This window comes from Lygodium microphyllum, chromosome 26, assembly GCF_053477565.2.
Source record: "Lygodium microphyllum isolate KBCC chromosome 26, Lygodium_microphyllum_v1.1.10, whole genome shotgun sequence".
In the NCBI taxonomy this organism is placed as follows: Eukaryota; Viridiplantae; Streptophyta; class Polypodiopsida; order Schizaeales; family Lygodiaceae; genus Lygodium; species Lygodium microphyllum.
In genome coordinates this window covers 45,079,555-45,102,537 of record NC_141160.1, presented here as the reverse complement: position 1 = coordinate 45,102,537, position 22,983 = coordinate 45,079,555, and positions in this window count along the sequence as shown.

The window sequence follows — 22,983 nt, the reverse complement described above, 5'->3', positions numbered from 1 at the left end:
GCACTTCTCACATCTTACTTTAGAAATCATCACAAATATGCTACTAATAATAGACTTTGCACCTTCACATGCATCCCGAAAATCTTGACCATTGAGAATATCATGCTTACGAGGTCAAAAGTCCTATAGGTTTTTACACACTTGCCTAGTAAAAATCATAAAAAGCATGTAAAAGTGGATGTATACCATGTGAATAGAATAAAGCATAATCATATGTGCCATGCAGCAACAAAAGATCTACTTCAAAGTTTACCAATTCGGGCTATGCATAGATTTTTTCACACATGACACTGCAAACTTTACATTTGGCCTATTTGAGAGAATGTAACGACAAGCAACAACCATCAATATAAAGAAGCATCAACTAGATTCAATTAAATCTCGAAGAATAAGACTCATAAGGCAAGTTCTATAGAGTAGCCACACGCTTACTTACATCAAAATCAAAATTTTTGGAAATGCTATGTAATAATATTGACCGCCAAATCACTAAGTGGATAGCCAATAAAGAGCCTCTATGTTTCCTCATGTAAACTTTACTCTTAGTGGAATGAGTGCAAAAACCACAAGAAATAGAGTATGTGTTTATCTTTCCATACTAAGATTTAAGTGTTGCCTTAAGTCCATAAATGCCTTCTTCAATGTAGATATCTTTGATTCACTACCCTTAAATGGGGAAATCAAGACATATGAAGCACATACTTGCTCATATGAGTCATCATAAAGGAAATCAAACTTAATGTCCACTTCTTTTACATTATAGCCATGACGGATAGGTGCAAATACAACAAGACACCAAATAAGGTCATACATGAAGTAAGTGCAAACGTGTCATCATGTTGATCATCTTTTATTAAGCCCTTTGCAACAAGCGAAGCCTTTATAGTGATTAGTGCTATTGTATCTACTTTTCCCTTTAATTAAATCAACCAACACCCATGTGCCATTTTTTATATTGCATTATATGCATTTGATTAAGACATCTTTTAGTTCTTTATATGAAATCAAATCTTCATTGTTACAATAAAAAATAATATGAGCATGATCATGAATGAATGAAGAATGCAGAGAAGTCTTAGCAAATGCAACTAGGCAAAGGACCAACAATTCATTATTCCAAATACTTTGCTTGGTTGTCATGGAAGCATCTTGAGATCATGAATGGCTTTTCTCTCTTCAAGCGTTACCTTATCCACATCCATCTTTTCATATAATTAAGTAGTGGGAAATATGTATGGATGCACATGAAACTATGGGGGTGATAGAAAGGCATGCAATTGCTATCTATTAGGTTGTCTAGGATGAAAAAAGAAGAAGCCCATCAAATATATCTTGAGTGACACGTTTTTCTATCTTTTATGTGTGAGATGGAAGATATTTTCATATTTACAATGCCTCATCCCTATCAACAAGCACTTTCTTTGTCCTAAAAAGATAACATTGTCTATAACCTTCATTTTTCCTTTTTATATCCCACAAGAATGTAATTTATATCCTTAGCATTCAACTTCATTCATTGCTTTTAGGAGTAGTAGTATAACCAAAGTATCCAACAACTCACTAATTGCAATCAAAAGCATTCTTCCATGCCAAACCTCAAAAAGTGTAACTATTTACAAAGCCTTGATTTGAGAACTATCAAAACTATGGCTAGTATAGATATTATGTTCCATCTAGAAACCATAAGTCTTGTGCTTTCACATGCATTGTGTCATCTCTATGCACCATAAATGTATGAGACTCCTTGGATTTGTACTCCCCAAAGGTCTATATACAGCACAACATGCATCATTCTGAAGCATAGATAAAAATTACTCAAAACACACGAATACCTTTGACTTTAGCTTAGAGGTTAAATCCCCATTCATTATAAACATCAATGAATGCCATAGATTGTAAATAGAGACTAATTGAAGATGTCCTCTTAAGGCCATAAATCATTTTGTACAACATGTACCTATTGTTGACTTGTCCTTAGGAAATGTAACAAGCTGCATTTTTTCCAAGAATACAACCCACCATCTCTTGGTTAAGTGGGCATTAATAAGTTTCATTTTTACCAACAATACCCACCATCTCTTGGTTAAGTGGGCATTAAGTGGTACAACACAATCACTACAAGGACTGTGGTGGAGAAAGCGGGTGTTTAGAGCTAGTAAAAGCCACATGAAGTGAAGTTATTACAATTAACATGTGGAAAGCCTTTATCCTTTACATGCATGCAAGGAGGAGCCTAAGTTGAGCCTCCCATTTGATGGTGAGACCTTCTTGAGTGCAAAGATCAAGGTGAAGAGAAATGGAGATAGAATGGAGCTCAAATTTGCATGTCCTTAGCTAAACTGGAGAAATGGATGCACTGCAATCAGCTTGAACAAAAAGAGATCCTCCATTAAGAATGCAAAGAAGTCTTATGGGCTTTTGTTGCATTCTCGCTAGCTCAAATTAGACAAACATACACTAATTTTACTTTGTGTGGTTTGCACATGGACATGCACCAATGGAAGAAGAGTTCCTATAATGATTTTAGGAATCCATTTGGAACCAAGGCTACACTGTTGCTATTCAAATCTATTGGAAAATGATTCTTTTTGGTCCTACTGTCAACTTGCACAAAAAGCAACTAGATTCTTAGCTCTTCAGTGGGATTTAGAGACTACTTGGTGTATTTTCTTCTATGGAGTTCTAACTTTGCTCTTGACAATGTGTTGCAACTAAAGTGCCCTATTAGGGTCCCTCCCCAAGTCTCCTAGTGTGGCTTATTAGGGAGATCATGGGTGTTGGTAAGGTCATACATGTACTTGATGTTACCTCACCTAATGCACTCAAAGTTAAAAGGCATGCCTATATACTATGGGGTAGATAGAAGCCATGGTCAAAAGTGTTAGAGTTGTTTGATGCTAATGGCATCAAGTCAATTGTTGAAATAGGTCCTTTGCATTCTTAGACACATGCTTTGTATGTAGAGAAGGTAGGCACTTTGCAAATGATTTCCCAAAAAGAGGAGCTATGGAGGACCATCATGTAGGATCTCAAGTGGTTGGGGAGAAGGAAGAAAGAAGAGAGCCTCAAGTTATGCATGCTATTGCAAGATGAGATAACTTAAAAATTTGGAAAAGAAAAAAGGGAGGTGTCTCAATCTAGAAGGATGTGTTGAAAGACAAGAGTCAACCTTAAATTATTAGGGAACAACCAAAAGTTCATCAAAATGCCAATAAAGAAAACTAGCCGCCAAAGAGTAAGGAGCAACATGATGGACTTAAAATGAAAATGGAAAATTTTCTCCAAAAACTTGCACATAAGCCTTTGGTTGACCGCAAACCTTTCACTGTGTTGGATGGGGAAGAAGAAGTGTACAATGGTGGTGAATATTCCTATGAATGGCGACATAAGCTTTGGTAGACTAATTATCATACCCCAAAATGTAACTCAAATTTGACAAGTTTGGAAAGTTGTGAAAGCCATGTGAGAAAGGACTTATGCTACATAGTCCTATGAAAAAGAAAACCTAAGATTTTCACCTTACAAGGTTGAAATTAAGGATAGAGGAAGCATAGAAGTTGTATTTTGAAGGATGCAATGCAAATGATGATTATTGCGGTCAAGGTAGAAGTTGCTACTATTTTACGACTGATTTTGCTCTTAGGAAATTTGGACTAGGGGAGATGGGAATGCAATATGGTGAGTGTAATGATGGTCTACGACTTAGTGTCCATTTATACACCAATTTCTTCTACAAAAAGTGCAAGCACGTGGTCAAAATGAGAATGCATCTTGGGGAATGATAGCATAGTCCTACTTGGTGATTGGAATATCTGATGATGATCATTCATATGGAAAAAGGAATATGCTTATACAAGAGAGATAAATATGGGATGGTCTAGTAACATCTAGAGAGAAAATAGACTTTGCACTGGTGTTCACTCATGGCAACAAGCATCCATTTTTTATGTTGTCCAAAGTTACTGGTTTTGATCATACACTTTTTTTGAACACTTAGGCTATGCTCAAAGGGTGTTGTAGATAAAGGTTCTCCCATATATGTGGGCAAAGGATTGTAATGGTTGTAATGGCCTAATGGAAAGTTGAATTAGTTGTATAAAGTCTATAACAAAGGCTGCAAAAAACATGGTAAGGATAAGGCTACATAGAAAAGGGGGATGGAACATCATTGTCAAAGAATCCAAGATTCTCTCCTTCTATCTCTCAATGATTGCCCTAATGACTTGGTTCTATGTCAAGCACTCAAAGGAATTGAGGTTTCCATTGAAGTTCAACAAAAATAAAATTGAAGCTGTGAAATTCCAATTTAAAGACAAATGGATCTTGGTAAGAGATGCCTCTACTAGCTATTTATTCAACTCATTGAAGCTTAAGGCAAAGGGCATTCATCACTATGATCAAAGACAAGAAAGGTAATATATGCAAGGCAAACATAGAAGATTGTCAAGGCCTTCTTAGACTGATTGTAGGGGGCCTTCTGATATTTTGCAGGATTATGATCAAAAGTGGTCTACAATTGGGTTGTGGAGAAGCCAAAGTAAAGAACAAGACCTATAATTAGAGTGACTTTTTAAAGTAGAAGATATACACTTTCCAGTTGCAAAGATGAAGAAGGGAAAATTTCCAAACCTAGATGGTATTTTTGGTGGAGGTTATCCAATCATTAGGAAAGATAGGTACACAAGACATTTGTAACTTAACAAAATAAGGATGGATGGTGTATTTACTAAATAAATAAATAGAAGCTTAAAAACAAGCTTATTCTAAAGTCACTTGATAAAAGAAAGATGTCTTAATAGAGAACAATAACAGTGTTGAATGTTGCATATAAGGTGATGGGTTAGCAATTGCTAACTGGATAATATTCTTACTTGAAAGGGTAGTTCAACCTCAATAACATTGACCCATGATGGTAAGGAAGGAAAACCCATGATGGTAGAGGATTTGTGAGACTGACCCAAATGTTGTTTTCTAAACCTTTGGAAATGGTGGACCCCTTTAGTTTAGAGATATCTATGTGGCCTTGCAATAGATCCACTATTCTAGAATTTAGACAAGAAAGTACACAAGGAGTTAAAGGTTACCATTAAATCAAGAGCAATGTTTTATTTGTTAATTTTTGACTGATGACAATTCTAATATTGTAGAAGCCAAGAAACACTCTATGGGCAGCCTATTACAAGTATAGAATCAAAATTTAGAGCTTTTAGGCTCAATAACTAGGAATAACAAAATGGATGTGGTGTTCATAATGTAGAGAGAACCAAAGCCCTGACTGTTAGAACTATAATTTGAAGTGATAGGTTTGGGACATGTGTTTTGTTGTTGCTCATTCAACATGACCTAAGTATTTAGGTTGCCCATTAGGAGTGGGTATATCAATGAAGCAAAAGATGGTGAGGTTGAAGGAAGAATGTTGGATCAAATCAAGCACTAGAGAAACACCCCTCTCAAATTCACAAGATTTTACAAAAAATGACATTAATGTCAATGCTCTTTGCCTAGCTATGTTATTTTTATTTATTGTTTCTATGTAGCAAAGGATAAACAAAAGGAAGAATGTTGGATCAAATCAAGCACTAGAGAAACACCCCTCTTGATTTTGCACAATTTTATTAAAATTTGCATTAATATTTATGCTCTTTACCTAGCTATGTTATTTTGTTTTATTGCTTCTATGTGGCAAAGGATAAAGAAAAAGCTTAGCTCTTTTTGTAGAATAAATTGGAGGACAAGAATGGATGGAGATTGATATCATGGTCAATTTTTATCATGGATAAAAAAGAGCGAAGGTGCATTTGGTGTTCCTCAATGACAATAAAGAGTCTCAGATATTATTGTTTGCATCACTTAAGCACATGGATTGAAAATCTATTATGACTTTGCTAATCAAGTTTCTAAGGTCAAATTTAAGAAAGGGATTTTGACTAACCTTGAGTAGTCTCATGCAATTTGCATTGATTAGAAGATTACCATTCTACATTCCTAGGTGGCTTAAGCAATTGCTGCCTCATGGAAAGGAGTGTTGGACAATACCAAGTGGACAGGAGCTCAAGTTTGGTGTAGAGACTCTTCACTATTGTAGGCAGTTTGAACATTCAAGCATCCATTTGATTCCCCAAATATCTTGGTGGAAGATAGCCTAGGTACACCTAAGAAAATCGCAATGAAGGGCATCCTTAGATGGATAGATATATGCAATAAAAGATTATCAAAGTCTTGACTTAGACAAGTAGAACAACAATACCAACTCAATGTCAATGACATCCGACTCCTACATTTGGGGGGTTAAATTACAAAAACACATGCCTATCATGAGATATCAACATAAGGATGGCTTTATTCTTGGAAAATTGTTGAAAAATATTTATAGAAGGGTTTGGTATAAAAGTCTCAAAGAATTTTAGAGATTTATATTGAAAAAGATGCTTTAGATTCATTAAAAAATTAACATATAAGGGATTTAGAATGTGGGCCTCAAACACATGTGATATTCTAAGTTTCCCTGGGTTCCTACAACAAGTCTTGGATAAGAAAAGAGAAAAATAGCTTATCTCCCACCAAAATGGAAACATTGACAAATTCTTGGCCTCCACCACATGGATGATCTTGTGGAAGTGTAGGAGGAGGAAAGGTTGTCATAAGAAATCGATAGAAATCCTCTACCTTTGTTGGCAAGGCATTTAGCTTTTGGAGAAGATGGTTCCCTTGGTTCAAGCTAAAGACTTGGAAGAGAAGGAGCATGTGTGTGGAGGGCTAACCCATCTTGTAAACTCAACTTGTTCTTTGGCGAGTTCTAATGCATAAGTTGACTGCCAAGGATAGACTCAACAAGTCAATGTAGTTGTCCCAGTTGTGCATATTCTACAAAAGGAAAGAAGAGAAGCTTCATCACCTTTTTGGAAGTGCAAGGAAGTCAAAGTCATTTGGAGGCAAGAATAGGATGGGGATTTGAAATGTCAAGTTTGTTTATTACATCAATTTCAAACTAATTTTATTCGATGTGATAAAGGAAGTTGAATCATGGAAGGTGTGACTTTGTTATGAATAGTCTTCATTGACCTATTCTAGAGGCGCAAGCATGATCGATTCTTCACTAGGAACAAGAAAGCCTTGATATTGATTGATGGTTGGCTTAAAGCCTAGAAGGAAGCCGTAATAGTTTTGAGAGGCTCTAGAACCTCATGTAAAACATTAAGTGTTATTTATAAGAAGATGAAGAAAAGTTAATATGAATATAATTTCACAAAATTTTAATATGTTAGTGAATTGATTAAAATATAGGAATACAACTCACATACATATTTTAATAGAGCTTGCAAATACAGGAAATAAAGTATCATGTCTTACATGATAAGAATTGTCAAGGAACCATAAATTTAATGGACCAAAATGTGGATGCCACAACTTAGCATTTAGTGCAAAGCTAACTTTAGTAACAAATGTATCATGTGTAACCATCTCTATAATCTATAAAGTCTATATTATGTAAGCTTATCACTACAACAATGGATCATACATGTATTGACCATAGACATAATTGTAAAACCAACCTTTCTAAGTACACGAAATGAGAACATATTCTTCTAATGCCCAACACATAAAGCACTCATGTGAGAGTAAGTGTAGTACCAACATTAGTTTGATATAGCCTATAATTTAGAATAGTGTTAGCATAGCATTTTAGCAAACTAATCCTTATGATGATCGAGAGATCTTTTATGCGTAATCTGGTGAAGATCATGTCTTCTTGAACACCATACAAAATCATGGATGGAACAATCATGGATTTTGAGGTGCCCCAAAAATCTTGAATAGCTTGCCAAGAGGTTGTGGGTGTGGGGAGGACATGTAAAAGGTGTATAGCTATTTAGATTATTGACATGTCTTGTATGTGTTTTATATTTTATTCAATAGTTGTTATAATCTATATTTGTCTCTTCTTGCAAAATTGCCAACAAGTAGTATTATGGTGCATGACCAAGGTAACTTAGCTAGGCATTACTTACTCTAGAAAGAGTGATGTGCAAAAGCTATGTAGTAAAAATATATTGTTTTCAAAAGGATTGGTTTGAGTTTTTTGTGTCATATACTTAAAAGATGTATAAATGAGTCCTATGTGATAGTATTACTTGATAAAGCTATTTGTGTTTACGTAAAATAACTAAATAATGTCTTATGTGAGTTGGTTGGAAAGTGGATGGTTGAGTTCATGACATGTTCCCTACAAATGGTAGACCCAATTAATCGAGTAACTTTCTAAGATTTAATAATGTTACTATCTAGGATATATAGTTATTAGGAACACACATCAACTCATTTTAATAGAATGGGCTAAAGAGTACTATACTAGTTGCTAGGATAGATTGTTATTAGAACCCTATATCAACTTGTTTTAGGGGAATAGTGTGGTAGAGTACTGGTCCTAGCAATGCTAAAAGTAGATGCCCCTCTCTATCGACTAAGTTCAAGTTGATCCTATCCCCTTCAAACACCCTTTCGTCCCAAGGATATAGTATTTTCAAAACTAGATAGCATAGGATGATCCACGAGTTAGATCCATACCATGTTCATTACAAGGTAGACTAGAACTTGGAATGGCCTCAAAATGGTGTGACTATGTGCCTACCATGCCCTTAGATTGGATCAATCTCACATGGTATCCAAGAACAAGCTAAATGGAAAGAAAATGTGATAGTAGATTGTACATGCTGATTTACTAATCATATTGTTTTGATCCTCATTTTGAAATACAAATGAATGGTTAATTTTAGAGTCACCTTAGGAATTCAAAGTTCTTGAAGAATTTGAGATCTCATACTTAACCAAAGTCACTCAATAGATCCATAGTAGCCTTATAGCCCATAGGTCCCAAGAACTAAATAGGAACTTGTCCTTGAAATTGGACAACCCCCCCCCCCCCCCCCCCCCCGCCAAGTTCCTCTTCAAATGAGGACATCTCAACTTCTCTAAGGGGGTGAGGATGGTATACAAATGATTGATATCTTCCCCTAGCTCCATTGATGACCTTTTTGATAAAAAATTACATCATTATTTGAATTGGCTTTTGTGCATGCACCATGGGTACAAATCATTGTAATGTAATGATTTGCACCATGGGTACAAATCATTGTAATGTAATAAGTATAAAAATAAAAACTAATTTTGATTGTTGAAAAACAATAACAAAATTACCTCAATGATCAATAGGCTCCATCACAAGCAAAAACAACACAAAAAGAAAACCTTATCCTATATAACAACATTGTTTCCACATGTGGATGGGTGGAGGATGTGAAAGACCCCTTGTAAAATATTCCCTATACAAAATTTTAGAAAAGTAAAAAATATTTTTATCCATAATTAGCTCTAATTCATACATGAAGAGAAGAGAGTTTTTGCATGGTAAAAAGTAGTGAATAAGTAGCCAAGTAACCATGCAACTAAAGCATGTGAAAGAGATGAAAAAGTGGAGTTTTAACTGCGAACATGTTGATTATCCTAATCCCATCCTACTTTAGTCCTCAACCCACACAAAAAGTATAAATAGATCTCCCTCTTTCTCCTCTTTCTTCCACTCTTGCTCCTTCCTCACCTTCATGTTGGGTTGTGCATTGAACTTGTGGTGTGGAAGGGAAAGAGAGAGGGAAGAGAGTGAGAGAGGTCAAGCCTTCACCATGATCTCTTCCCCTCTTCATTCATATCAAGATTAGCTTCCACTTTAACTTTAATTAGCCCCTCAATTGAATGGAAGAAAATTAGCATAGCCATTCACTATCTCTAGTTCAAATATTGTTATTATCAAAATTTAGATTTATTATTGCTTCCTCTTCATCATCATCATGTCGTGCAAATTTTTCTCTCATTTTTCATGCCATAAATTAGGTCACCCTTAGCCCAAAAACTATTACTTCATCGATCTAAATCATACCTCTTATGACTCATACAAATTAGACTCTCTTGAACCTCCACAAGCACTTTCTCAACATCACTGCACTTGGCTCCAGACTCAACATAAAAACACACGGCTCCTCTATGAAATCAATCCTCTAGCCCCAATTAGCCGATCAACTTTATGCAGAGGCCATCTTGGCTCCAAAATGGCATCCTCCTTAACGGTTGTCATCACACATGCAAGCCTTAATAGTATGATGGCAAGCCCTCTGTCAGCCCAAATATGATGATACTCCTAGCCAACATGCTGCTTGCCATCCTTACAATCAACCTAGATACTGCGGTTGCCACCTATATACATGTATAGTCTAGCTTCCTAGGAACTCACGAATGAGCTTTGATTGTAGTATTATACACATGATAAAAAATGATATTTCAAGAGAAAAGGGCTACCATATTAGATGAATGCGAAGAAAACATAGGAGCCCATTAAAAACATGCTAGGAGCATCAACATAAACCTCACGAGGGTAACACATCAAATGTCCTCCAAATAGTTCACAAGTCTCCCTAAACACACAAAGAAACACCCTGAAACAATGCTACAATGACATGTCATAGGACTCCCCTTGAGATCATGTTGGTGGCTATCATCGTCTCCTTGCAAGCTCCCTCCCCCCACCTCAGGTCCATGGCATTCCACTACATATATATGTATATATATATATATATATATATATATATATATATATATAGTCTTCTTAAATCAACCCGCCCTATGTTTTTCTAAAGCTTTTAAAAAAGAAGGTTTCTCCAAAAGCTTCACCATGCTTTACCTTCATGGTATTAAGTGTGTGTTAAAAAAAAGCTGTGTTTTCCTTCTTCCATTATTTAATTTTGAGAATATAGTATTTTAATATCAAATCCTCAGGCTTTGGGTATATTTTCGTGTGTAATCATCTTCGAAACATTAGAATATGTCTTTTTTGAGTTCAAGTAATTATGATTTCCATGATGTTCAATGTTTAATGCCTTCCAAGAAGTGTCCGATACATTCTGAATTTGATCCATAGCCACTAAACTCTTAACCATGCCAGTGCAAATAGGTAACATCCACAACTTGCTTATACATAACAACATAGAATAATGGATCCCTTAAGCACAAGTTGCATGCTAGCTTGTGCTAGCTTCACTTCACCTAGAGAAAAATCTTGCCTTATTTAGGGTAGATCGAGCTTGCACGAAACTGTTGCAAATGTTGTGAATGAATAAATGCATTAAACTTATTATATAATTCCCGAGGTGCCTACTAAAGTCTATAAAGACTCTTCCTCAATTTGCACACTATGTGTTTCCTATCCTTTTGCTCAAAGCCCTTACGTTGTTGCATATAAATATCCTCATGTAGGTCCCTACGTAAGAAAGTTGTCTTAACCCAATACCTATATCTGGTAAAAGTCTAGATCCATTTGTGCAACCAATGCCAATACCAAGGAAAGGGTAGTCATCTTGACCACATGGGAGAATATCTCATCAAAGTCAACTCCCTTTTCCTTTTTAAAAATCTTAGCAACAAAACATCCCTTGTATGCTGGCTTAGGGTGATCAAGGATGCTCTTCAACTTATATAGCCTCTTGCATGGCAATGCATGTTTACCACCTAGCAAGGAAACCAAAACCCATGTATGATTTTTTTGCAATGAGTCAAACTCAGACTGCATTGCCCTCTCTCAAGAGTGACTATCATGTCAGTGCATAGCCTCCTCATAAGGGGCTCACTAGAATTTGTCACCATGACATAATGCATAGAGGCCTCAAAATGATCAGGAGGAGAATGTGAGGCTCTAGTGGAGCATCTCAAAATTGGCTATAGAACTTGTACTACTTGTCCTTTTTGTTGAGCATCATAATCCTACACAACATTGGATCCTGGCTATATTGTAACACGAGGCTCCTCTTGTCGAAAGAATACCCTATGTATCTCAACTATTTGCTCTAGTCTCATATGCATCTTTTCCTCATGGATTACAACATCATGGCTACAAATAAATTTTTGAGCATGTGGATTCCAAAGGTGATAGCCCATATCACCATATCCAAGAAAGATGCATTTGACCAACTTTGAATCCAACTTTTTGCATTTGTCTTGTGAAAACTTGTCTTAACACAATCCAACTTAAAAGGTAGGGACCACTATGAAACTATCTAGTTGTTATTGTAATGCCATTATCAATTACAATCAGTTAAATAGTTCGATGATTAGAATGGACTAAATAACTACAATCTTGGATGAACTTTAAAGGAAGAGTGAATGAAGGTAGCAAGAAGGCTAGTAAATACACAAGCTTTATCAACCTTGGCTTTTCTATGGTCATCTTCGTTTTAATTATTAGTCCAAGTGAAGCTAGCATTAACACCTACATGAACCAAACTATAAATTCTCTTAGTGCATAAATAAACATATTTTTAGTACTAGCTAGGCCTAAACCTTCTCCTTGGAACATGTCTTTTAGGTCTTTCGTAACCGCACTCAAGATGATAGGGCATTCGAAAATGTGCATAGACTCTTGAATTCTACTTGTAAAGCTCACGGTAGAAGTAACATAAATTTAAATAATGACAAACTCTACTTCTATTATTGACTGAACTACTATCTAGTTATCCTTCTGATCTTTAGAGACTTGAGAAAAGAGATAATCTCTAGAGTGAACTCCAATGATAGCTCTAGCACTTTGGTCACATAATGGCATAGTCCCACACACACACACACACGCACACACACACACACACACACACACACACACACACACACACACTCTCTCTCTCTCTCTCTCTCTCTCTCTCTCTCTCTCTCTCTCTCTCTCTCTCTCTCTCTCTCTCTCTCTCTCTCTCTCTCTCTCTCTCTCTCTCTCTCTCTCTCGGGATTGCCAAGCTAGAATATGTACTTTTTGTTTAAACGAAGACCAAAATGTGTTTTAGGTTTAGGAGCATGGAGCTCTTGCCATGTCACATTTGAGTTAGAATAAGCTTTGGATTTAGTTTTGACATTAGACTTCATAGATTTTACAATAAAAATATGACATTCAAAAGTCTAGCAAGTAAAGCTAACCATACTTTTATTTAAGAAAGTAGAAAGAAGATATGGTGAACCATTTTTAGTTTAATTTTAAGAATTCTACAAAGTTTAATAAGAGGATTTTTGCACACATATATACAGTGTGCAAACTATAATGTATGATTACACTTGCACATTCCCCCACAAGATATTGTGCCAATTATTCTCACCTATTCACTTGCTCTTTTCACCATAGATTGTTTGATGAAAAATCATGAGAGTAGAAATAATAGTCAATAGCCAATTCTATTGACACATGAAAACTTTGTCTCTTTTAGTAGCGTTACAAAGCATAGACTCACTTCCAATTGTAACAACCTTAATAATTTTTCTAAAAACATTAGCACCACTAGCCAACCCTCCTAAGCCAAATTTCTCACTTAAACCCTACCTACACTTCCTTTGTCCTTATTCTCATACTTAGACAAACATTGGCTTTGAGCGGAGAAGTACTGGAGCTAGACACAAGGTAGCACACACGAGTGACACCCTCACTCCACAACCCCAAGCCTAGATTATTTCTTCATATTTTTTGTAGTGGTCTTGTTAAAATAATATTATTTCTTCATATTTTTATAGTGGTTTTGTTAAAATAAGGGTAGAAGAAAATCTCATTAAGTAATGTCGATAAAATCAAACTACTAAACAAATTGGGATCCTTATGGGCACTCGGGTTGTTGAGTAGAAGGACAAAACACTAGATGCTTAGGAGGAAATTCAATTAGAAATTAACCTCTCGTGATGGTGTCTAGTTCTCAAATAAATCTGATACTTTTTCTTACTAGAAATGAATTATGGGTTTAGATAATTCATTGCAAGGTATTTAAATCTAAACCTAGCCACCTCATAGAAGCAATTAAGGAAGATATAAACACGTCTTCATTAGGGTAGATGTTAACGAGTACCTCGCTAGGATTAAAACATAATTCTTGAAATAAATCTTGATGCTTGAATAGAAGCATGACAGTTGCCTAAGGAGTGGGTTAATCTAGTAAGAAAATAATGACTTCAAACTAGGAACCTATGTTTGTGAACTTAGGGCATATCTCTAGGCACTTACACATAAGAGCATTTGTCATTTGGCTTGTTGCATCAAAAGATTGTTTGAAAATTCTTGTGATTTCTAAAGAAAGAATACTTAAATACAAGTTGAACTTATTGTTGAGCACACTAGGCCTTCCCAAGGATAGTTGCTTTGGCTCTAGACCATGGCTCTAGACCAAGGGAGCTAGTTTACTGCTTTGGATTGCTAGGATCGACATTGGACCCAAGAGGTCTCTCCATAGGGACTCATCATAGGCTAGGAAGTGCCAAGGAGCCCGGGGGTTCTAGTCATAATTTCTTAAGCATTTTAGGACTAGCCTACCCCCTGTAAGCCTAGGTGGATCTCTTGTAAGGTCCAATGCTAGTTGTTGCGAGAAGACTTGGTAGTTTATTTTGGCTTTCGAGTAGAGTGTGAATATGGACTAGAACAATTATTCAAATAAAGATGATAAAAATTGAATAAATATTTTATTTTTGGAAATATAGTTTTTTAATGTAATCATGTCCATGCTTAATTTATGCGAATGAACATTATTTTAAAGGGCTAATTAATGAAGCTTATTTTTATATATCTAACTAAATTATGTTGGATTAATTAAAAAATTAAAGAAAAACCCTTGAGAAAAGTGGATGGTTAGATCCTCGATGAGTCTTTCAAATGGTAGACTGGTGTTTGTTCGTGAGAGGCTTCCATTATAACTCAAATGTTAGATTAGGAAAGGCTAAGAAGGGCCAAACATTGACTATCCTAGCATGTTGTAACTAAAACCCAACCAATGCTGTTTAGGGGATTGAAGTTGAGACTTTACCTTACTTTAGATGAAGTATGGCAATGGTTTGCTTTGGCTTGAGGGATGATAGCAATGCAGTCATCTCATAAGCATATGTTAGATGGATGATAGGAGACTATAACATTTAAATTAGGTTCTCACTTTTAGGTCGATCCTTGTGGGGCTGAGGTGGAGCTTCCCTTGCAAGGTAGACTCATGTAGCTCAAGATTATGAATGTCCAATTATTCTAACAAGTTTTGGGAGGTAGTAGTTTTGATTACTTCTTGATGAACTACTAAAATACATGCTATCGATGTTTGTCTAGGTGGGCACATTACACCAATAAAGAGGGAATGTAATGTTGACCTTATATATGTGAACGAGTTAACCTTGCTAGTTAAGCCCTAGCTATGGCTTGTGTGAAAGGCTTATAGGAGCCATGCCATAACATGTGATAGTAGCAGCAATAGAACCCTCTTCATCCCACTAACACACTATCACATAGCTAGTGTATAGGAGAAGTAGGGTTTTGATAAAGTTAACGAGAGCCCTTGTCAAACTTATGAAAAAGATGTGCTTGTAGTGCTAGCATGGTGCTAAAGAAGACAAAAGTTTCTTATTTGTGATTGAGCTTGACCTTTTTTGAATGCATCATAGAAAGAAAGAGCTTCAAATGTCCAACTTTCATGGCTATAGTCAATCCCACGGATCCAATGATTGGTGTCTTGGGGTGATGACAATGTTAGTAAGGGGGAGAAAATACCTATATTGCCCCTATTAGAGAAGATGCAACTTAGCTCTAAGGGCTAGGTCACATTGAGGAGTAGCAAGGGGGAGTCGAACCCCACTCCTTGTGCTAACCCTTGGCCACATTGGGGAGCTGCAAGGTCACACCTAGGAGTAGCAGGGGGGAGTCAATGAACGCCACTCCCCCTGCTAACCCTTGGCCACATTGGGGAGGTGCAAGGTGAGTGGGGATAGCTCCATTCCACAATCACCTTGCTAGCACCTTTACAAGATGCAGTGCTAGCCAGGTGAATCAAATTGTTCCTCTTTGATTTGAAGCAGTCGATAGATTGAGTTGTCATTTTGTTGATTGGATCAATGTATGCAATGAAAATATCTATTTTTAATTTTGATCTCGGAATGGTGGGCATATCGATGCATTAAATATGGCTCTTTCCTCTATGTATTATGGGGGGTTGTGGGGGGGGCCGGGAGGGGGAAGGCCCAAGGGGCATGATTTTTAAGTTGTTTGCCTTGCTCACCCCTCTTAAGAGTTTGGACGTGGTATGCGTAGCCTTTATGGCTCAATGTGAGAAATAATTCAGAGGCCTCGAGAGGGCACAATGCGCGCCAGAGCATGCGGAGAGGAGAAGAGGAATGGTGATTGACATATATATAGTGCAATTGTAATTATAATTATAATTTATCACAATAGGCGGATGAAAGGGGGGGGGGGAGGGCGAGAGGGAAGGCGGCCATGTTCCCCACTCATGTTAGTTATTCAAAGTCATCATTGAGAAACCCGCTTTTACCAGTCTCACCGAAAACCAGTCTCAGCCGAAAAGAGATTCAAACCCCACCGCCCGCTTTCCGTCTTTTTACTTTGGGGCGTATTTCTTACGGGAAGTAGATCTCTCTCTCTCTCTCTCTCTCTGCATGCACCAGGCCTTTTGCAGTCAAAAGCAAAGTGAATTCCCGACACCACCCACATGATCTCTCTCCCTCCCTCCCTCTCTCTCTCTCTCTCTCTCTCTCTCTCTCTCTCTCTCTCTCTCTACTATAGCTTGATCATATGGACCCCACATTACTATATTGGTAGTACATATAGATACAAAACGTGGGGCCCTCCACCTTCCTCACGTTCATGTGCATAGGCTACATAGATGGTCATGCCCCCTCCAGCTTCTAAGAGCCCAGTCACGCCACCACCAGTAGGGGCAAAGGGGCTATTGATAAACCAGACTTCTATGGCAATCTCACTTCCAAGGCAAAGCAGAGATGTTGATTTAAAAAAAAAAACAAAAACAAAAAGCTAAAATCCAATTGGTTTTGTGTGTAGAGCTAACACAAAGTTGCCTTTGAGTGACCACCACCCCCCTCTTCCTTGATGCAACAGGGCCCTAAGTTCCAACCATTCATGTGCTTAGAGATGGATTACATGAGAGAATGAATTAGAGGTGGGTCATGCCTAGCTACAATGAGGGGAGTGGAGGTGGGATAACCCTGCCAATCACACTACATGGGGGTAGGATAAGTGGGGTTCCCCTAACCCTCGAATGTCCATCCTCATCCTCATGGAAAAGCTAGCGTTACTTGGACACTAGTAGGGTTCACAAATTAGAAAACATTATCATCTTCAACCAACCCTCACATCCAATTAGAGAGAGCCATCTATAACCATTTGACATATTGACACCATATTTGTCTTTTTCTCACTTTGTGTAACCATTGTGCAATCTTTGAATTACTAAATCATTTGATACCCACTCCTTACCCTATCATGATGCAACCCTTTTGAAGGTCTTTCAAGTTAATGAAATTTCATTGTCCTTCAACTAGAGGCCAAATTTTTGACTCCAAGTTGCCAAATGAGACGTCTCTTTTAAACTCTAATTTTTTTATCAAGAGTTGTGTTTGATCCTATATGGGAGCTAGAATTTGCTCAAAGTGGAAGGTCATATTGGGACTAGTTAGACTTTTGGGAACTCTTGCAAACAAAGTGAGCCTAGACTTTTAAAATGAAGGATGTGCCAAGTCGATTCATGGCTTAGCCCTACCCTAAAACTTATCTCCCCTCATTGCCAATCATCCCACTAGCTCCATAGGCAAGGTCCATTGCTCAAATGATCTATATGTGGATGTATTATTGCCAATTCCAGTGATCCTCCATGTCAAGTTAGTGTACTTGCAAGTTGTGCGTGAAGGGTCTCTAATGTGTTGGAAGAAATGTCTACTTCATCTTGCATTTGGTAACATTTAAATTTGATCCTCATAAATAATTGGGATTGTGCAAACATTTCTAAGGGTTCCTTGCATTCCTAATCCTCACCACTATTTATGGTTGTACTACTAGTTATTGGGATAGATAACAAGATTTCATTAGCATCATAGTAGAAAGATTTGAATTGGTTCCCTTGCATTAAATACCTCTCTTAATAGAACAAACATTTTTCTTTGGAGAAGCATGCTTGAAATACGTTCTTTAAATAAAGGTAAAATTTATAAAGCTATGAGATATTTATAGCTTCTTTATAGGGAAGCCACCTTTTCTGAAGTTGCACATGTCTACATCTATTTTACGAACAAAAAGAAGTTTCTATTTCTTCTTTCTCTTCTAGTTGAATTTGCTTTTCATCTCAAGGAGGATGGCTACCACTTCTGCCTCCTTAGCTTCCAGTTGAGTAGCAACATGAAGCTTTTGTATCTTCTCAATGCAACAAAAAATAATTCTTAAAACCATGCAAAGGATCAACGCATGTATTTTCAAAAACCATATTGTTCCTACATATCCATATATTCCACATGTAAAAACTTAACCACCAATTCCAGGGGCGATTGGTGGAATGCCATAAATTTTCCCCAAAATTATCTCCTTTAATCTAGTTGGATGGTAGGGCATGAGTAGGACGTGCATGAAGCAAAAAATGTTAGTGTTTTGTGAACAACTGTAGAATAGACGAGGGATAGATTCGACCTGTTGTTTGCATCTTGGGTATAGACCATTGCTTAACCCTTCTTTTAGAGCCTTCACATTGGTCCATAGACCTTTGAGAGTAGCTAGCCACATGAGACAATACATTTTGGGTTGAATAACTAGTAGCCATAGATTAGTGAATTTGTAATCCCATTGTTTGGGATTCTAATTGATGTGCCATCTTTCATTTAGTTTGCAACATAACTCTTTATTACTCATTTGCAGGTAAGGAAGGGATAGGAGAGGTTTATCCCCTACTAAACAAACTCCTCTATGGTTGAAAGAGAGATTCATATTTATGGTTCTTGAGAAATGGGGGACCCCACATTGAAGTCCTACCATTTATTAGTGCTATTTCAGAGTTTTTCAAGTTGAAATTCAATTTGAAGTTATTCTTTAGTTAGCCATGTTTTGGTGGTTGAATCCCATAGGTCACCCCATATGTTGATACCTCGAAAGGAAAAACAAAACTTATGGGGTATTGTATGGTACTAAACAAAGTGATTGTAAGAAATTGGTACCCTATTCCAAGAGTAGATGAACTATCAAGTAAACTTAAAGGGGATACGACTTTTAGTAAAATAGATCTCACATTAGGATATCATCAACTAATATATTTAAAACTATATTTAGAACATAGTTCGGTCATTATGAATTTATAGTGATATTTGGTCTTACTAAAATGAAGCATACTTCTAAACAAAGAACATATGTAAGAAACACATGAAATAATCAAGTTACATGCTATCATAATACTTCTCATTGATACGCATGGGTCAATGTAGCCATAGCAATAGAATCAAATGAAGGCATATAATGAAAATTTGCATGAAAGACACCTCATGCAATGGTGGCCATGCAAACACACCTCGATGAAAGGTGGGAGGTCCAAGAAGAAATATCCAAGATGAAAATTCCAAATGACAAGTGTAAAAGATGCACACATTGCTTATTCTCTACCTTTTATACCCAAACCCTTATTTTTAAGGATGGGGCTAATTTTCCTATGTGACGAGCCATTCGAACCCAAAATAGTTTTGTCCTAAAAAACTCAATATCGTGCAATGTACAATGGAAGATCAAAGTGAGAGTCTTAAAACATGCAGGTTCTTATTAGAAAAGCATCCATTGAAGTGTGATGAAGTCCTCTAATGTAATGAGCACAAATACAAGCCAAATTGTAGATTTTCTATGAATATCAAGGAGCAAATGACCATAACTCTTCATTAGAGAGCTCCAAATTGACATATTAAGTGTTGATTTGAAGTAGACAACACTAGGCATCTTCAAAAGCATAAAAATCTAGTCTTGATGGAGTTATGATAATTTAATTCATTGATGAAATAATACACTAAGCTGTCTTGCATAGTGAATTCAATCATCTTCCAGCATAAGCCATGGAAAAGAATCAAGGTATGAGGATGGTTTCCAAGTTGACTCTCCCATAGATAGGCCTCACCATTTAATGAGATATTCCAACACCGTATGATTCCTTAAAACCTTTTCTCACTTTCCAATTGACCTTCTTACGTTCATATATAATTAGATTGTCTTCATACATAGGAGGTAATTCCTCAAGTACCTTAGTTTCAAGATCCATATAATTATTGAGTTTAGAGACATAAAAAGCATCATGAATACATGTAGTAGAATGCAATTCAAGGTGATAAGTAAGATCCCCAACTCTCTTGATGACTTGGTAAGGATGATAAAATATGTAAGCTAATTTGTTGCATCTGTCCTTGAGTGAAGCATACCTAGACTTGGGCACCTTTCAAGAAAACCCAATCTCCCACTTCAACCTCCAAATGCCTTCATCTCTAATTAGTATATGCTTTCATGATATCTTGTTTCTTGTGGATATTATCTTTACATTAGTTAGTTAGCGCTTCCATCTTCTTTAACTTAGCCTTAGCTTGAGCATTCACATCATCATGGAAAAGGTTTGAGGGTACTTGTACTTTATAGCCGTAAAGTACTTCAAATGGTGACATGCCAATGGTCACATGATGGTATTACTATAACAAAACTTTGCAAGTTGTGACCATTGGTCTCAAGAAGTTCAAGTATCATGACAAAAATACCTTAAATAAACTTCCAACTATTTGTTGACCATATTGGTTTGATCATCCATTTGAGGATGATAAGTGATACTCAAAATCAGAGTAGTGCCCATGGAGTAAACAAACTCTTCCAAAAATTTACCATGAACTTTGTATCCCTATGAGACACAATCTTTAATGGAAGCCCATGAAGCTTAAAGGTTCCTTTCGTGAAGTGCTCCACAACTTGCTATATTGAATATTGAACTTCGATGGATATAAAATAGGTTGATTTGGTTAGGCGATTGACCATTAAAAAAAATGCTATTCCACACATGTCTGGTGGTAGGAAGCCTCGTAATAAAATCCATGCTAATGTCAGTCCATTTGGCATGAGGAATAGGTTCAAGTACATGATTGGGCAAAAGCATGGAATCCTTATTTTGTTGAAAAGGCAAGCATTGTGAAACATAGCAAATGTTGAATAATGCATCCCTTGTAAAATCTAGTGCTTGAAACTTGTTTGAGATGTCAAATACACTCTTCCTTCGAGCCAAAGGAGTCCATTATTCCACAAAATTAGGGAATTCATCTCCATCACCTTGCTGCAATTTCCTCATCATGGTGGTAGCTTGATCGTCTAACAAATACTCCTCTTGAATGTCTTGTATCCATCTTTGTGTATGGTAGAGATGGTAGGTAGGGAACACATCCACATCCCTAATAGTGGCTCAACCACAATATTATCCTTACCTACCATGTTTGAAATATCAAAGTTATATCTTTGTAGTGTGGCTAAACATTGTCTTTGTTTTTGAGATGGATTGGTTTGCAAGAGTATACTTTAAAACTTGGTGGTCACTCTTGACTTTGAAATGGATGCCATATAAATAGTGATACCACTTCTTTATGGTATGAAGGATCACAAGCATGTCTTGTTCATAGACATGGAGTTGTCTTTCCTTATCATCGACCTTCCTACTCTTGTAGGCAATACTCCAATGGTCCTGATACAAAACATCCCCAATACCATGGTCACTAGCATCAGTACAAATGGTAAACTCCTTAGAGACGTCCAGACATGCCAAAACAAGTGTTAAAATAAGAAGAAACTTTAGTACCTTATCAAAGATTTTAGTGGCTACATCACTCTACTCTAAGAAAACAAGAATAAAACAGATAGAATTGACTTTTCAAATGAAAGAGAGATTGAAACAAAAGGGGTTGAATTGGATTGGGATTATCTCATGTACTTTAGTGACTCATTGATAATATTCTATTTAGTTACCCTCTAGCGAGTTTTTCTTTTTTCAATAAACCACTCAATCGATTCAGGGCCAAAATCAAATGTGAGAGTGGTACTAAATTTTTCTCTCCACAAAGAAGACAACTGTTTTACCTAGGATAAGGCCATCCAACCTTGCAAGGTTAGGTTGTATGTAATTGCACTTCTTTTATGTACAACATGAAATTTACTAGCTCAAAGCCATGCTAAGCTTTCATGGGCCTCCCAAGATGTCCTACATAATAGGGAGATTTACCACTCAACCCTTTTGCCTCTTCTGTGCTCGAGTGATTCATAAATCAAAAACACATACCTCTCACAAGAGCATAATACCTCCACCCACTAGAGATGAGTTTTTCAGCATTCCGCAGAATATTAAAAAGCATTGGTTGGGATCCTTATGTCCGAAACCAACATAATCATAAGCCATCTAGCTATTACAAGCATGAAACCATAAGAAAATATATTCCATAACATATAAAATACAATAACATAACTATAAAAACAATGTTTTTAATATTCTTTTATGCATGTCATGCATAGAAACTACCCTTCACAATCTTGTTTATATTCCAAAAGAAAATATAAACTCTAATTTTTATTTCAACATTTCATAAGTTCTTTTGCAAGTAATTTTTAGCAAATATAATTTATGAAGTGAATGGAGTAATTCTAGATGCCTTTCCACACTATTATAGGCTTCTTCTTTTATTTTTGGTTAAGATGTCTACGATCATTCTCATGAATTTAATTAAGAAAAATGAGAATTTCAAATAATAAATCTCGAATACTCATAATAACCATGATTTTACCCCAAACTTGATTTTTATCATTAGGCCATCAATCATTGTTTGTCAAAAGTCATTGCAACTTGCGGTTGGTGTGCGACCATCATATCCTCTAGTTTCATAGGTTCTAGGCTTCTTTAGGTTGCATTTCAACCTTGCGCTCAAGCTTCAACATCCATCTCATTATCAATGAGATCTTGTATGCTCTCTTTACATCTCTTTAGGGCCATAAATATTGTCTTCATGGCACAATGTTCATGAGCACATGCTAATGGACTTTAAAATTAATGTTTGTTGTTGGTCATGGGTAGAGCATGGTTGTAACAACTCTCATGTAATTTTTTG